General features: G+C 40.5%; 1 protein-coding gene across 7 annotated transcripts in view; it reads right to left on the reverse strand.

Moving 5' to 3' along the window:
- The window catches only part of KIAA1217, a 315,669-nt gene that overhangs the window by 129,987 nt on the left and 166,856 nt on the right, over positions 1-18,826 (reverse strand). The gene's annotated exons all lie outside the window — the stretch shown is intronic.

Here is an 18,826-nt window from a genome sequence, read left to right on the forward strand (position 1 = left end):
ATTGTATTATTTATTTGTATTACAACTCTAAACCTACTTTTGTCCACCCCTATATGCAATCTGCAAGACACTCAAGATAAAAAGACACACACACAGATTGAAAGGAAAGAGATGGAGAAAGATATTTCATGAAAAGGAAACAATAAAAAACCTGGGGCAGCAATACTTATATCAGACAAAATAGACTTTAAAAGAAAGGCTATATAACAAGAGACAAAGAAGGATCCCACAATTCCATTTCTGGGTATTTATCTGAAGAAACCCAAAATACTAAATTGAAAAGACATATGCATCCATATGTTCATTGCAGCATCTATACTAATAAAAGCCTATGTGGTCATGACACCCTCATGCGGTGATGCCCTCAAGCCATAACAATCCGTCACCAGGAGGCTGTGTGCGCAGCGGGCATGTGTGAGTGAGCGGGGACTTGACGCTGCGTGCACAGCGTGGAGGCGGGTCCCGGCGGCTCCACGCAGCGCAGAGGTGGGACCCCTGGCTCCGGCCTACCTCTTTGGGGAAATCCACTGAGGAGCCCCAGATGGTTGGGGAGATAGATCATGGCGCTCCTACACTGTGAGAGGGCACAGGCCAGGCTGGGGAACCATCCCCCGCCCCGCCAAGTGAACGAATTTTGTGCACCAGGCCTCTAATTATTTATAATAATCAAGATATGGGAGAGACATCAGAGGAATGGCAGCATGAGAAAGCCTCTTGGCCTCTCCTCTGAAATTTTAACAACTTAACCAACTATAATTCAACAAAAAATTCCCTGCTTAATACAGAGGTGCATCTGAGAGACTTACATATTAAACATCTAAAGGTGGGCAACTGGGAATAAATACGGAGATGAGAAGGGAAGAAAGTGCAGATGGCCTGAAGACACAGCCCTGTAGCCAGGAGCTTGTGGCTCAGTCTGGACAGGGGAGGAAGCTGGTGATAGCAGGCAGTTCCTTCAGCAGGGAGGAACAGGGAGCTGCAGGGGACAGTCCAGCAGGGTGAGCAGCCAGGGGAGTGCACAGTGACTAAGCCAGCAAATGCCTGACAGAGCGTAGGGTTCTGCCATGCGGTTCCCTACTGTCAGGACAGGCAGTGGTATTTCAGACAAAGAAATGGAACCACAGAGCCCTGTTGCTGCTTGGATTCCCAAAACTTGCTCCTGCAGTCAGGTCAAGGATTATATTACCTGTAAGCCAAGAGCTATTACAGTAGAAGGGCTGTTTCCTTCTGTGACTGATCCCCAGGTGGAGTGCTTAGGGCAGGACCCCACGGAGGTCAGGGTAGCCATTACAGTGAAGGCAAAACAAACCCCACTCCCATGCAGTGTGGCTTTACTGTCTTATGGAAGCCATGTATGTCAAGACTGGGACATCACAAATATAAAAAAATCTTATGATTCAGTGCCATCTACTGGAAAACAGTAGAAAGACCTCTTCAGAGGAAGCTGCTATTGGCCACTAATATAGAAATAGATTAATACAAATGCCTAGGCAAAGGAGAACAGCAAATATCATGAATAATCACGGTAACAAGGATGTTCAGAAATAAAATGAAAAAGCCTCAGAAATCAAGCTGGAACACATGGAAATATGTGATATAAATGACAGAGATTTCAAGATTGTAGTTCTGAAAATAGTGAGATGCGAGAAAATACAGACAGGCAATTCAATGCACTTGGATAACAAATCAATTAACAAAATGAATACTTTACCAAAGAGATTGAAACTGTAGAAAAGAACCAATCAGAAATCCTGGACATGAAGCATGCAATTAAGGAGATTAAGAGTAAACTACTGAGCATAGAAAACGGAACCAACCAGGTGGAGGAAAAAATTAATAATGAAAATAGGAATCTAGAAATGACACAAAGGGAAGAAGAGAGAGACCTGAGCATAAAGAAAAATGAGAGCTCCATGAGACCTATCAGATTGCATCAGAAAAGCAATATTAGAATTTTAGGCATTCTGGAGGAAGAAGAGAGGGAGAAAGGAATGGAGAGTCAATTCAAACAGCCATCAGATATATAAAAAGATGTTCAACTTCACTAGCTATTAGGGAAATGCAAATCAAAACTACAATGAGATATCATCTCACTCCTGTTAGAATGGCTATTATCAACAAGACAGGTAATAACAAGTGTTTGGAGAGGTTGGAAAGAAAAAGGAGCTCTTATCCACTGCTGGTGGTAATGTAAATTGGTACAACCACTATGGAAAACTGTATGGCACTTCCTCAAAAAACTAAAACTTAAATTACCTTATGACCCAGCAATCCCTTTTCTGGGTGTCTTCCTGGAAAACTCTAAAACATTTATTCATAAAGATTTATGCACCCCTATGTTCATTGAAGCATTATTCACGGTGGCCAAAACATGGAAACACTCAAAGTGTCCTGCGATAGAGGTCTGAATAAAGATGTGGTATATGTGCACAAGGGAAGACTACCCAACCATAAGGAAGGATGAAATAGCGCCATTTGCAACAACATAGATAGACCTTGAGAATATTATGCTAAGTGATATAATAAGTCAGTCAGAAAAAAATAAGAACCGTATGATTGCACTCATACGTAGGATATAAAACTGAAACTCATGAACATAAACAGCAAAGTGGTGATTGCCAGAGAGAAGGGGTAGGGAGAGAAGAAGGTCCTAATTATATGGTGACAGGCGAAGATTCGGGTGGTGGGCACATGGTGCAATATACAGATCTTCTAACATAAAAACCCACACCAGAAACCCATGTGATCATGTCGAACAATGTCACCCCAATAAATTTAATTTAAAACAAAGATATGGACGCAATTTAAGTGTACATTAACAGATAAATAGATGAAGAAGTGGGGGCATACATAAAAAAGGATGAAATCTTGCCATCTTCAACAACATGGATGGACCTAGAGTGTATCGTGCTAAGTGAAATAAGTGAGACAGGGCAAGATAAATGCCATATGATTTCACTTATATGTGGAATCTAAAACAACAACAACAACAAACAAACAAAAAAAACAAAACCGAACAAGCAGAACAGAAATAGATTCATAGAAATAGATTCATAGAAAATTTTGATGGTTGCCAGATGGGAGGGGATGAGTGAAATCAGCAAGGAATTAAAAAGTACAAATTGGTAGTTACAGAGTAGTCATGGGATGTAAAATACAGCACAGGGAATATAGTCAATAACATTGTAATAACTAATTATGGTGTTTGATTGGTACTAGATTTATTGAGGTGATCACTTTGTAAGTTATATAAATGTTGTCCAGCCTAAACTAATATTGTACATCAACTGTAATTGAAAATAAAAGAATTTCTAGAAGACAGCCTTCTTTTCATCAACATTTCTCTAATACCAGTCTTTCTTTCAGATCTCCTGGAAAGTGGGTGAGGATTTTATGGATGAGGAAATTGAGGCCTATGAAAAAGAAAACATTTTCCCAGGGTCTCCAAGTTACTCCAAGGCAGAGCTGGGATAGAAATGCCAGGATCAGAATGTTCCTGATGTTTTTATAGAAGGCTGTGAGCTCAGCCTGTGACAGGTGCTTTTGTTGTTTCACCAGATGAAACTATTGGGGAAAAGCTGGGCAAACACATTCTGAAGTCTGCACACCAGGGGAGGGCAATCACACGTGTGTATAGAGTTTGAGGCTACATTTTGCTTAATGCTCTGTTGGGGTGTACTTCAGTACTTCCTGCCAATGCAGCCATCTCTACACATTAAGGAAACTTGGATTGTTCAAGAATACACCTGATTATAATTCTAACTTCAGGAGGCAACACATTTCAAATCTTTTTCTAGTACATTTGCTATAGTCACCCTAAGTACAACAGATGAGGCATAAAATCTTTTATGAGCCAGTAAACAGAAGCTTCTGCCGCACAATGTTTCAAGATAAAAGACTCCTTCTTTTCAATCCTGTAAAATGGAGAGCTTTTTAAGTCATGTGTTCCAGGATAAAAGAAAATAAAAGCCTGATAAACCAGAGACAAATCTTTAGGTTTCTTTAATTCCAACCTGTCAACAAACATGAGCAGCTAAGCCATAACACCTCTTCCCTATGAACCCATTTTCAATGTATGTGAGTTCTCCTGCAAGCTCTGTGAACATGTATCTTAACATACTAACATACTTGGGTTTCAAAATCCTTTTGGAAGCAGGATAAACAGATTTACAAATGGGAAATTAACCAATAGTTCAACAGACTTGTGGTTTTCTTTCATGTTCCACATATCACCTCCTTTTTTTCTTCTACACAGGATGAGATAAAAAATTTTACTTTTATGTTCTTTACTTTACTTTACTGAATAAACATTAAATTTGAATGTTAATTGATGCTCTTCATTCTTCTAGGCCAGTGGTCGGCAAACTGCGGCTCGTGAGCCACAGGCGGCTCTTTGGCCCCTTGAGTGTGGCTCTTCCACAAAATACCACGTGTGGGCGCACACGTACAGTGCGATTGAAACTTCGTGGCCCACGCGCAGAAGTCGGTTTTCGGTTCTCAAAAGAAATTTCAATCATTGTACTGTTGATATTTGGCTCTGTTGACTAATGAGTTTGCCGACCATTGTTCTAGGTAACACAGTAGCTGGATGATGGGCTACTGGGAAACAGCTTCACAATAATGGTTTACAGCTGATAAAGGAAAAGAGAAGCTATGAAAGCTGTCTGTATTGGAGTAAGTTTTGCCCTTGTTTGGTCAATGAAATCAAAGGTAAAGGGTAGGTATGAAAAAGCTTTTTGTTTTACCCATAGTTTGATGATAATTCATATTTCATTTCCTAAAAGATAAAAATATTTCATCTTCAAAACAGTGCAGGCATTCCACTTACAAAATTAATTTATTTAAATATTAATTATGCCCAGGGAGGCATAGTTGAGTTAAACACACACACACACACACACACACACACACACACACACACACACAAGTTTAGGTGTCAGCATGTCCTGGGTTCAAATCCTGTCTTCTCCACTTGCTGCTATGACCATTTATGTTATTCAACCCCATTTGGCCTCTGTTTATTCATCAATGAAAAGGAGTTTACCACATTCTTTCAAGATTTTCATAGGAATTTATGATGTCAGTAGGTTTCCAGACACAGAGCAGATTGATGCTCAGTATATGATTTTAATATGAATTAAAGTAATACTAATTGGTTTAGATGCTATTTTAACTTTTTATCATAAATACATCTCAAACATATGGTTTTCTATCCCCCTCCTAGACAATGGGAGAATTTTAATGTTTTTTTAAATTGATTTCAGAGAGAGGAAGGGAGAGAAGCTACATCCTACTGGGGATCAAGCCCACAACCCGGGCATGCCTCCTGACTGCGATGCTCAACCACTAAGGCACGCTGGCCAGATGAAAATGGGAGAGTTTTAAAATGTATTTTCTCTGAGCACCCTCTCTGATCTTAAATTGTAACCACCTGGTATTTTTATTTTATATTGCCTTTAACTCCCTCAAATGATTCATTATGATTGGTGTGTATTTAGATTTTCTGAAAAACATTTAGTTTGTCACCATCAGTACACACACATCACTTCTCCCTCCTAGGTTTATTACACTTTTTAATAAAAAATATATTTTTTTAACTTTTTATTTGGAAATAAGCATAGATTCATAGAAAGTTGAAAATAAATCTATTGAGAGATCCCAAACACCCTCCACCCTGCTTCCACCAATGTTGGCATCCTGAATAACTATATATAAAAACAAAACCAGTTCATTGAAATTGATACTACCCACAGAGCTTATTCAGATTTATACATGCACTCGTGTGTGTGTGTGTGTGTGTGTGTGTGTGTGTGTGTATACTTCTATGAAATTTAATGCTGTGTAACTAATACCCAATCACAATATGTAATTGTGCCATCATAACATGGCTCCCTCATATTGGCCCCTTGTAGTCAACACCCTTTCAAAATTCCTGTTAACTTCTAATCTGTTCTCCATTTCTTTAATTTTATTTTAGTAATCTATATATATATATAAAAGCCTAAGCGACCAGCCAACTGGCCGGTAGCTATGACACGCAATGACCACCAGGGCGCAGATGCTCAACGCACAGGCACAGAAACATGGAACAGACTAATGAATCTCAGAGAAAAGGGGGAGGGCAAGAAGAGATTAACCAAAGATCTTATATGCATACTAGAAGCCCAGTGCAGGTGCTCCAGTAGGGTCCCTTGGCCTGGCCTGTGGGGATCTGGCCGAAACCAGCTCACCGACATCCCCCGAGGGGTCTTGGATTGTGAGAGGGCACAGCCTAGGCCGAGGGACCCCAACGGTGCACGAATCCATACACCGGACCTCTAGTGTTTCCTATAAATGGAATAGTAACTTTAAAGGCTGGTTCTTTTTGTTCACTCTGCATAATACCTTTAAGTACTGGTACATCTAAGTTGCTGTATCAATAGTCTGTCCCTTTTTATTGCAGTAGTAGTCTATGGGATGAATGTACCACATTTTACTTAACTATTAATTTACTAAAGGACCCTTGGGGATTTTCCAGCTTTTGGCTAATCCAAACAAAGCAGCTATGAACTTTCATGTCTGAGAGAATGTTTTTATTTTCCTGAGATAAATGCCAAAGAGTGCAATTGCTGAGTCATATGGTAAGCCCATTTTTTTTTTAGTTTAAAAAACATGGAAAACTATTTTCCAGATTGGCTGTACCATTTTAGATTCCCATGAGTAATGTATGAGTGGTCCAGTTTTTTCTGCATCTTTGCCAGTATTTGAATTATAATTATTTTTCATTTTAACCATTCTGATATGTATAGTGGTATCACGTTGTGGTTTAAACCTACATTTTCCAAAAGGCTAATGAACATATTTTCATTTGCTTATTTACTATCTTTGCAACCACTTTAGTGAAATGTCTTTTTCTGTATTTTGTTCATTTGCTAATTAGGTTGTTTGATTGCTTACTATTGAGGTTTGAGAGTTATGTGAAATGCATATGCTACTAGTTCTTCCAGCCAGTTATGTGACTATCCTTCTGCCCATACCACACCGTTTTGATTATTATAGCTCTAGAGTAGGTCTTGAACTTTATTCTTCTTTGTAAAAAAAATTTTTTTTGCATCTTCTAGCTTCTTTGCCTTTAGAATAAGCTTGTTAATATTTATAAAAAACCCTGCTGTGATTCTGAAAGGAATTGTTTTAAGCCTATAGATCAATTTAGAAAGAAGTAACATTTTTACTTTGTTGAGCCATCCAATCTATGAAAACAGTATGTCTCTTCAATTATTAGGTCTTTGATTTCTTTCATCAGCATACTGTAATTTTCAGCACATAGATACACATGTTCTGTTAGATTTATACCTAAGTATTTCATTTTCTTTGAAGCAATTGCATATAATACTGAGGGTGTTTTTTTAAAGTTACTTATTTTAATTTTCAGTTTTTCACTATTAGCCTATAGAAATGCTACTGATTTTTTTTATTTTGTGTATTGATCTCAGATCCACTACATCTCTCTCTCTCTCTCTCTCTCTCTCTCTCTCTCTCTCTGTCTGTCTCGTACTTTCTTTGGGATTTTTCTATGTAGAGTATGTCACCAGAAAACAGGAACTTTTCTTTCTTGTCAAATGGCATGACTTTTATTTTTCCTTTTGCTGTCTATTGTACTGATTAGAACTCCCAGAATTATGTTGAATAAGAGTAGTGAGATTGGACATTCCTACTTTGTTTCCAGCTTAGAGGGAAGCATTCAGTCTCTCATCATCTATACTAATAAAAGGGTAATATGCTAATTAGGGCGGACTCTTCCAGACGTCCATCTGGACAAAGCCACAGCGGCTGCTAGGGCCTAGGACCGGCGCCATGCGGGAAGGGCGGGTGGGTCCGGTGCTCGCGTGGGAGGGGCGGGCTGGGCAGGCACTGCCAGTCCACACAGCGACCCCTTTTGCAGAGGCAGCGAGAAGGCAGTGCTGCGCCCCCTTCCACAAAGGTGGTGTGGGACAGGCCGCGGTGCAGCCTGGTCCCAGTGCTGCCCCTTCCTCAGAGGCAGCCACAGAGGCAGCAGCGCAGGCCCGGTCCAGGCCACGCCTCCGCAGAGGCTGGATGGCATGCACCCTGTTGTGCCACAACCTCTCCCCCAGCTGGCCTGGCCCCAGATCGCCCCTCCCCCACCAGTGGGCAGGGGGCAGGGCCAGTGCTAAGAAGCAAGGGCCGAGGCCAGCAGCTGCAGTGGCCGACAGTGGCAGCAGCAGCGGGGTGATGGGGGCAGCGCCTTCCCCTGATCAGCCTGGTTGCCTCCCTCAGAGGAGGACATCCCCTGAGGACTCCTGGACTATGAGAGGGGGCAGGCCGGGTTGAGGGACACCCCCCCCCACCCCCCCAGTGCACGTATTTTTGTGCACCGGGCCTCTGGTTAAGTATAATATTGGCTGTAGGTGTTTGTAGATGCTCTTTATGAGGTGAGGCAGTTCTCCTCTATTCCCAGTTTGCTGGGACTATTTTTTCTTAATCATAAATGGGTGCTGGATGTTTTTCAAATGCTTTTTATATGTCAATTGATATGATCATATGATATGGTGGATTGCATTGTTTGAATTTCAAATGTTGAACCATCCTTGCATACCTGGGATAAATCACTTGGTTGTAATGTATCATTCCTTTCATACACTGCTGAATTTGATTTGCTAATATTCTGTTGAGGACTTTTGTGTGAAATGCATATGCTACTAGTCTTTACAGCCAGAGTCTGTGAGTGCTAAATACTTTTAATCTTATTTATTTGAAATTTCTTCTTTTTGCCCTCACTCTTAAGTAATAACATTGCTGGTTAAAGAAATATTAGTTGAAAGTGATCCCCCCTCCCAGAATTTTAAAGACATTATTCTATTATTTTCTCACTTTGCATAGAAAAGTATGCTGTTGTCAAGTTTTCTTCTCTTTATAAATAACCTGCCTTTTCTCTCTGTGTGCTTTTAAGATTTTCTTTTGATATTTGATGTTTTGAAGTTTCCCCAAAGTGAGCCTATGTGTGGGTATTATTTTTAAATTTTGCTTGGCATTTTGTGTTGTGTTTCAATCATAAGACTCAGCTCCATTTTCACTTCCAGAAAATGTCTCATCAGTTGTATCTTCCACTATTGTCTTTCCCCATTTATTTTTAGTCTTGTCTTCTGGAATTCCTTTTAGACATAGGCAGTGTTGGTCATTTTATCCTGTCTCTGTATAAATGCCCTTTCATATTTATTTTCTTCCCTCACTTGAGTATATGTTTAGAGAGAGGAAGGAAGGGAGTGGGAGAGGGAGAGGAAGAGGGAGAGAGAAAGGGAGAGGGAGTAGGAGCAAGACACAGAGAGAGAGAGAAACATTGATGTGAGAGAGGAACATTGGTTGTCTCCCGTATGCACTCCAACTTGGGTTTTAAACCCACAACCCAGTTATGTACCCTGGCAGAGAATAAAACCCACAACATTTTGGTTTATGGGACGATGCTCTAATCAACTGAGCTACCCGGCCAGGGCCATGGTTTTTTAAATTTCTCCTCAGATTGTGAGATTTCCTAAGATTTATTTCTCATTGATTATTTCTCTCTTCAGTTGAATTACCTGTTCTAGCAGTGTTGGTGGTCCTGATCAAGTCTATGTAAATGTACTGGTCCACAAGTATTCTAGTTTTTCTCTAGGCATGCTGGCTTGCACTTCCTTGTCCCCTTTGAAGTGGAACATGGCCTTGTGACTTATTTTAACTGAAATATCACTGCTTGCAGATGCTTTAAGAGCCAGAACAGAATTTGTCAAGCTTCCTTTATCCAGCTTCAGTAACATGCTGAAATGGAGCCTCTATGAGCATGTGTTCCTGAGTGGCTATGAGAGTCAGACACACTTGCCAACCTGCACCAGATATACAATTTGAGCAAGAAACAGAGGTTGAGTTGTGGTAAGTGTCACTGAGATTGAGGATTGTTTATTACTGCAGCATTACTCAGCCTATGCTGACTGATATACTTGGGGATTCCCCCCAAAAGACAGGTATTGTAAGTTCAGGCTCCATTCCTCTAAAAGGCAGGTATTGTAAATTCAGAGCTTTTGGTTCAGAGCAGATGATTTTTTTCGTTTCCTCCCAATGCCTAGGCCACAAGGCAAACTTATTTGCTGCTTCATTTGATTGTAAGTTCTTCTGCTCCCATCCCATTTTATTAAATGATCTGTAGGCCATTTCTTGCAGGGGCCATTAGTCTTTTAGTTCATTTTCCTGTTGCTATATAAGTATCAGAGTCCTAGCCCAAAGGCCTGGGGCCAATACCCACTTCTGAAATACCCATATTCACTGTCATTTCCTTCTTTCCTTCTGGAATCTGGATATTTCCTTTCCTTTCTTTCAAACTCAGCCATGTATTCATTTGTTGTTGTCGTTATTGTATTTCAGCCTTCCTTTCTATGTGTTTGCAGTAAGGAGGGGACTGTAGGCATTCTACGCTACATCACTCTGCTAGAAATCTCCCTAAGATCATTCTTACTTAGCAAATAAAATATAATAATGTGAAAGGGCAATGATGGAAAATTTATTTTGAATCGGGGAAAAATTGAGGTGATATGGTTGAATGAACTCTGCAGATAAACAGAGTAAATTAGAAGCTAATAAATCTCAAATGAGAAATGTTTTTGATTTTAACTTTTGACGTAAATATTTGACATAATTGATACTTTTATTTATAACTCAGGTCATCATTGTGAACATCAGTTAATTGATAGAATACTAACTAGTACTATATATCAGGCACCATATTAAGAACATTATCTATATGATGATTTCAACTGTTCTTTACAATTAGTGTGGAGGTAGGTATTCATAAATAACTTGTCCAAAGTCACACAGTAGGTAAGTAATGAAGTCCAGAAGAGGTGACCATAATCACTACACTGCTGCTTCTGTCATATTCAGTCCCCTTTGTGGGGTGTGGGGCACTGTAGCTACCAGTATGAAAGGCATGGGAAAGGGATGAATAACTACTGGAAATAGAAGTACCCCACTGTGGCTTACATCAACTTCTGGAGGAGTTCAAGAGATCAATATTATTCTGTTTTTTGCCTCATAAAAGATCAGCCCCATTTTCACACTGTCAAACTGCTATTCATCCCTCAAAATCCAATACAAATGCTACTTTTTCATTAAAAACCTTCAAGGTTTTCCAAATTGGAATTTATTTCTCTGTTCAGTACAGGGTAGTAAAGCACGTGGGCTCTGGACACAGCCTGCTGGGTTCAAATCCTGCCTTTGCTGCTCTGTGTGTTAGATACTTCCTGGCATAGTGTGAGTGCTTAGCAAACGTTAGCTACCATGATGGCATTTGCACTTATGCTTTCTTATATATGTGCCTCCTCCATTAGTAAATTAGGGGCCAATCTTACTCTAATTTCAAAACATCTACAGAATCCAAATTCTTCTCTCTGGGTCCATGCTAACACTCTCATCTCCCGAGATTATCGTGAGACTCCTACTGGCCTCCTGACTTCTGCCCAGGCCCCTTTAGTCTATGATTAAACCCAGCAGCCAGAATACAGTCTTCATACCTGAAATGATGCCACTGCTCATAGCTGTGCCACAGCCATCTCCATTCTGATGAGGCCAGCACAGCCCAAGTCTTTGCTGTTGTAAGACTAGTAGCCCTACATCATGCAGTCCCCATGGCCTCTCCAACCTTAGTCCCTACTCCTCTGTTACTCCAATCACAGTGGTCTCCTTGCCATGCATACTCTTGCTCAGAGACTTTGCACTGGCTATTCCCTCTGCCTGGAATTCTCCTGGATATCTGCGTGGCTTATGTCTCCACATGCCCCAGATTGTGGCTCAAATGCCACTTTCTCAGTGATGCTCTCCATTCTTTTCAAAATGGCAACTCTCCAACCTTCATCTCTGTACCCCTTCCTCTACTTAATGTTTCTCCACTGTGCTTATACCATCTATTATTTTATTTTATTTATCATCTGCTACCCCAACAGAATAGAAGCTCCAGATGATCAGAAGGTCGTGACTCTTCTTTTTCCCATTGTACCCAAGATGGCTTTAGTAGAAACTCAGTATTTGTTAAAAAAATGAGTTTCTTTCTTTCCACCTGACATAGCACCATGTGCATTGTAAGTGTTTAATACATACTTGTTAAGTTGAGCTCTTTACTCTTAAAAAGGTTCCTCCGCTACTTGGCTCTTATGCAGGCACATGGAAGCATAGGAAAGTACATAACCCTAGAAGCATACAGAACCAATTACTAAATCAAAGCACAACGCATCGTGTCCCAGGGGAACTTTCTTTCCCAGGAAAACCTTCAGCTACACCATCCTGGTGCATTTGCCTCTCCTTTGTCAGCACCAGGAGGAATGTCAATGTCTGGCTGCTAACTGGCCCTGGGTGGGGCAGAGTTCCCCAAGGCAGACAAGGGCAGGCTGCTGGTGGGGGAAATCCCTGATTCCTAGGAAATTGGGATGTATATGTAGAGAGGTGTGAAGTCATCTGGAAAGGTCAGCCACCTTTTTAGTGTTAAGGCTGCGTACCTTACTAAGTGTGTCCAGCTGGAGGAGGAGGCGGCAGATAACAGTAGTTGAGATCAAGCAGGGATCAGAAGTAAAACCAGCGCAATGTAGAAGGCCAGACAAACTGAGGTGAGCAGGATGGCTCTACAGCTCACTGCGGAAAGATGGCATATTCCCACACTTCTTGTGAGGGCCCTGCTAGTCATGTGTGCTGGGATTAAATACTCTAGTTCAAGGATATGACGAAGGCCAGACACTTTAGCTCTCTTTGCTTTCCTGCCAAAGTATGACTACTTTCCACCCCCTACTGGGAGCTGAGTAAAATGCCCTCATGTGGTGCTGCACTGTAATAACACTTTTAAATCTTCTCCAGGGCATAATACTACCTTAAATCAGTGATTCCCCAGAATTCAAGAAGTAGAGCTGGAAAAAGTTTGAGAACCACATTCCTAAATGAGAAGTGTCATGATAAAGAATGAAGCTGAGTAACTGGATAGAAACTGGCAGGATGGGTGCTATCTCATCAACGGAGGGTTCTTTGGCAAGCACCATCGGAGCAGAGGGCTGAATGAAGTGAGGAGGGGGCCATGCAGAGATGGGGGCCAGGAACCGGGGCGATGGATCCAGGCAGAGAGAGCAGCATAAGCAGAGTTCCTGATGGAGAGCCTGCTGGAACAGCCAGGAGGCCAGCACGTCTGTGTGTATGCACAGCTTCTTCTTTGTAGTTGTTGATTTATGTATATTTTAAAGTCCTTACATGGTTACCATGTGCCTTTAGTTATACAGAAAATTCCTTAAATACAAGAACCAGATTTCATATATTTTTAAAATAACTCTCCATGGCACTGTTAACAGTGCCAGAAATGGAATAGATTCTTAATAAATGCACAAATACATGGAGAAAAAATTGAGAAGTGGGCAAAACTTGTGTGTGTGTGTGTGTGTGTGTGTGAGAGAGAGAGAGAGAGAGAGAGAGAGAGAGAGAGAGAGAGAGAGGGTGTGGGAATGGAGGATTTATTTTTATCCTGTTTAGCTTTATATTACTGGGAGACACTTAGCCAGAGAAGTCTGAAAGCCAATTAACACCTTGGAAAATTCTAAAAATGAAAAGTTGGTGGGAATATCATTTTTCATGACATTCCCAAACCTTGGAGAACTCCAACTTAGCATGATGAAATGGGAGCTTTTCTCGATGGGTTACAGTTAAACCAGTCAGATGCCAAACAACTTTCATTTGCTAAGTTTGAGGGTGGGGCTTGGGAGATGCCAAAGTGAAAGGTAGTAATGGAAGTTGAATCTGTACCAGGGGGTTTTAAATTTCCCTTCCCAATGCTAAGAAACCACGTGGATATACTATGAGAAGGTTGAAGAGGCTGGAATAAAACCAAATTAAATAAACAGAAAACCTGACAAATCGAATCTCACTGTCCTGAAGAGACGCTTTAAGTTTGTGACAACTGCCATGGGCCTGAATGTCCCCTCAAATGAGAAAAGAAGGAGAAAGGAGAAGAGTGTCCTAAGTCCCCATATTAGTCCGCTCAGGCTGCTGTAACAAAGTACCAAGGCCGCGTGGCTTAAACAACAGAGATTTATCTCCTCACTGTTCTGGGGGCTAGAAGTTTGAGATCAAGGTGTCAGCAGGATCCGTTCCTTCTAAGGCCTCTCTCCCTGGCTTGTAGATGCCATCTTCTCCTTTTGTCTCCTCTGTGTGTGTCTGTGTCCTAACTTCCTCTTCTCACAAGGACACCAGTCATATTGGACTAGGGCCCCCTCTACTGACCTCATGTTAAATTAATTACCTCTTTAAAGGCCTTTTCTCTAAATACAGTCCCATTCTGAAGTACTGGGGGTTAGGAACTTTGGGGGGATGCAAGTGAACCAATAAAAGCCCCTAAAGGAGTGGTTCTCACTGACAAGAACTGAGACACCACCATCACGGCGGTACTTTGAGGGCTTGCCTGCTCTCCTGCACAAAAGCAGCTTTTGGATGGTGGTCCAGATAGGACCTCATGTCCAGACCCCAAGGAGGCTTAACTGCAATCCCATATCACAGAGCTAACTTGAGAAATCTGAACGGGAAGTGACCTGGACCCTTCACCAATGCCTTAGCCTCAGAAGACATACATCTGCCCTCTAACAATGCAGAAGGTGTTCCTTCCTCCCCAAATATAAGAAGCTGCCCCAAATCTCAGTTTCCAGATGTCAGCTGGCAGCCCTCTGAAGGCCACTGCTAAGGATGAGGGCACCATGGATGGCATTCTACTTGGGTGGAAATATGTGGGAACTCTTACAGAATTCGATGAACATAAAGGATTATATTTTAAAGAACAAATTAACTTGGCAAAACTTTTGAGTGTGCAATTAATCTTGCATTTACCCCCCCTCCAAAAAAAAAAAAAAAGAAAAAGGAAAAAAAGCAAGAGATTTTAGGTAGAGTTTTCATAGCAAAGGAAAACAAGAGACTGATAAACTAAACATTTTCCCTGTGAGTAGTTTAGGCACATATTGTTAATGCCTCATGTCCCAACCAAACAATAACAAAGCACGTCAGAATACGTCCTCTGAACCCAGATGCTTCCGATCTCATTTCTGAAGAGAGTGGAGAGTAATAGCTCGCATTATTAGAATATATAAAAAATTTGGAATTTTGTCAGCATGAGAGATTCCTCTCTAACTTTTTGCCATTCAAAGCTTTCAACAATGACCTGCCCCTCAAATTGTCTTCTCAGTCTGAAGATACCCACCCTGTTAAGACAAAGAATACCCAAGGGCAAGGCATCTGAGGACCAGGCGAATTATCAAGACTATACCAACTTTTTCCATGTATCAGATTAGATCACCAGAAATCAGTTAAGTTCAAAAGACATGGCTTCATACTATGCTCTTGGGTTTTGGGGTTTTATATAAGGACGTAGCCATACGAAAACCCTTTCCATAAAAGAACTGTTAAGTATGTCTGTTACATAATCCAATGTCAACAACATTAACCTATAGAAGTTCTTTGATTATAATTCTTGAAAACATTTTTTTCTAATGAGCTAATATAAACCTCTTTTTAAATAATGAAATCTATTTGATTCATTACATTTCTCTTTTTTTTTTTTTGGTCTTGGCTGCAATTACAGCAATTATCCTTATCTGAATTTCTCTGGCACACATACTGTGCCCAACTGCTATTGTATTAATTGTTTTAATGGTTCTTATATACTTTTACTATTGTTGAATAAGCCCAAATAAAATCTATTTTGGCTGTAGAGAGGTATAAATAACAGATAAAACTTCCCTTCTCTCATGCTGTCTTATGAAACTTGATGAAGAGTTCTTTCTGTGTAAGAGAATTTTTTATGTAATAAACAGAAGTAAAACAAGTTATCTAGGTATCTCGGTTAGGATGGGGTATTGCAGCTAGGACAGAGAGAAAAAAATATTTTTCACTGGCTTATTGGCAGATTGGTTTTCTGAAATGGCTGTGAAAATTAAATTCCATAACCAGCTATTAAACCTCATAGCTCCACCTACATTATTGAAATGTTTTATATTGACTTTACGAAAAGGTGACCAGTAGTCCAGGTTTAGGAAAACCCCGGTTATAAAGAAGGAAAGAGAAAGAGCAGACCCCAAGTCTTCTCCAAGACTCTTCATTGTTACCACCTAACCAACAACAGACCCTGTGAAATAATGGTGACTCCAGGAGAGCTCAGTCAAATCTATTCACCTCTGTGGATGCTTTTCCTTCCTGTGCCCTGTCTACAAAGTAATCCTAGAGATAGTGGTAAAGGTCATTGACCTTCTAAGGTACCTATTACAACTAAACAATTCCTGCAAAGTCTTAGAAATCATTTCAGAGTTTCACACCAGGAATTGCAACAGTGAGAGATTTCAAAAGACATCTGACTAACTTTATTTTTTAACATAAGCACAAACACCTCATGAGCCTACAAATCTTTTATGAGAACATTCTTTTTATGGGGGAATTGAGAACCAACTGGGTAAACTTGAATAAGCACTCCCTTTTCTCAGAAAACCTCATATATAAAAATCAAAACTCATAAAGGAAAATTAGGGATAAAGGAAACTTTTATCACAACTGTTTCACTATACTAGAAGGTTTCTTGAAATAGTCCTTTTGGTGGTTAATTCCCAGTCCCAAATACATTTGCTTACTTAGTTTAAAGATTGATTCAGTTTATAAAAACTACCTTTCAAGACATTCATTATGTCAAGTGCAAGAAAGCTAAGAGGTAATCTTTTTGACTCACCTAATTTAGCCAAATTAAAATCCTAAATACCTCTTGTTGTAAAGAGAAAATTTATTCAGATCTTCCTTCCTCTTTCTTTCTTCTTTCTTTCTTTCTTTCTTTCTTTCTTTCTTTCTTTCTTTCTTTCTTCCATTCTTTCTTTCTTCCTTTCTTTTTCCATACCCCTGGTTTATTTAATGTTTTTGCTGTGTGTGTGTGTGTGTGTGTGTGTGTGTTAGTAGTTTAGCACAGCTCATTTTTTTCAATGAAATCTTATTTTAAACTACAATATCTATAGCAGAGAAAACTCCCTAAGAACACAATTTGAAAACTACACCTCCAATTCATTCTCCAGTTCACTGCTAAGTCTCTAGAAGTTGTTCTTCTGAGCCTACAGGTACTTGTCATATTTTCTGAAACACCCAAAATAGGCAGCACTACAATTTCTACAAATCAGCAAATCAGACCTCTTGTATCAGTCATGGTTCAGTTGCAGAGAACTGAGCTAATTTAAGCAAATATGGAGTTATTGTGCAGTTTGCAGAATCATTAGGATGATTTTAACTGTAGAACTGGGTACAGCAGAGCCCATTTGACTAAGAGGAAGCTTCCCATCACCTGGACAACTGTGACTCCAAAGGCAGGAACCCAGTAGGTACTGGAAAGCCAGGCCACACCTGTGCCCTTAGTACTAGAAAAATGGATGCTGTGCACCTGACTTTCAATGCTATCAAATAGCACTGCTCTGGGACCTTGGCAATGATGCTGAAGAAAACCCAAAAGCCTCTGCAAACGCCTTGGCTCCCACTTCTGGACCCACACATTTGATATTCCAGAATCAGCCTGCTTCCTGCCTCCATAGTGAAGAAAGGCAAACCAGGAGAAGGCAGGAGTGGACCATGCCAGCAGGTTGCCACATCCACCTACCCCGTCTACTTAGTTCCATACTAGAGAAAATACTTAGACCTTTACTTTGATAGCACTCTAAAAAGGTCAGGAATGTGCCCCAAACCTATTGACCTGCTATGAAACTCTCTTCCTTAAATGTTTGTTTTTATATTATTATATTTCAATCATTACTTGCACTTAGAAAAAAATTTCATAAGTGTTTCACTTACTCTCTAGATCAACATGACTTTCCATTCGTCTGAAATTTATTTCTATTTTAACTATGCAAGGGATCACGTTCACACGTAAATAATCTGAGTCTCACAGTCTCTGCTCATCACCCTTCTTGGCTTCCCACTTGGTAGATGGAGGTTTCCTTATTCCTTTGCTTCCTACCTACTCTTATGCGCAGGAGGGAAAATTCTGGCAACTCTGACCCCTCTGTTCCTTAAATTGACACATCCCCTCACGCTCAGGAGTGGTCACCATTACTGTTACCACGTTGGAATAAAGGACCAACCACATAGATACTCAACAATTCTCATGTGTGGAAAAACCTCTCTCAAATTAGTCTAAAATCTTCTTGAGCCATTTAAAATCATTCTTGCTTGTTGAGTCTGAGGATTCAAAAGACAATTGGTTACAGAAACAGCAACCTGTCTGGCTGGCAAGCTGGTAAGGGTCACATGTGCAAAAATTAACTCAAAATAGATCGTGGACTTAAATGCACAATACATACTAGTAAATATAAAACTTACAGAAAAAAATGAGATATTATTGAGGACATTGACCTTTGTGATGAGTTCTTTCACATAACACCGAAACCACAATCCATAAAAGAAAATGCTGATCAATGGATCTCCTCCAAAAGACCCGTTGCAGAGGAAGAAAAGACAAGCGAACCATTCAGAATACGGTCAACACAGGCATCTGGCCGCAGAGAGAAGGAGGTGCTGCTGCTCTTCTCGTTTTCACATGAGTTTTACTTTCAAATTCCTGAGTGCACACAGAAGGGTGGGAATGTCTTGCGGCTGCCCTTTCCCCACGGCTGACTGCCGCGGGGCCAGACACCGGCCCCTGCCTGTGGCCACATTCCAGACAGGCATTTATAAGACAGCGATGATTAAAAGGCAACGGAGAACCCCATCACTGAGACCCAGACCTAATGTCAGCGGGGCAGTTTTTCATGGAAATTATTTCTAAAAC

This window comes from Plecotus auritus, assembly GCF_963455305.1.
Source record: "Plecotus auritus genome assembly, chromosome: 1".
Classification (NCBI taxonomy): Eukaryota; Metazoa; Chordata; class Mammalia; order Chiroptera; family Vespertilionidae; genus Plecotus; species Plecotus auritus.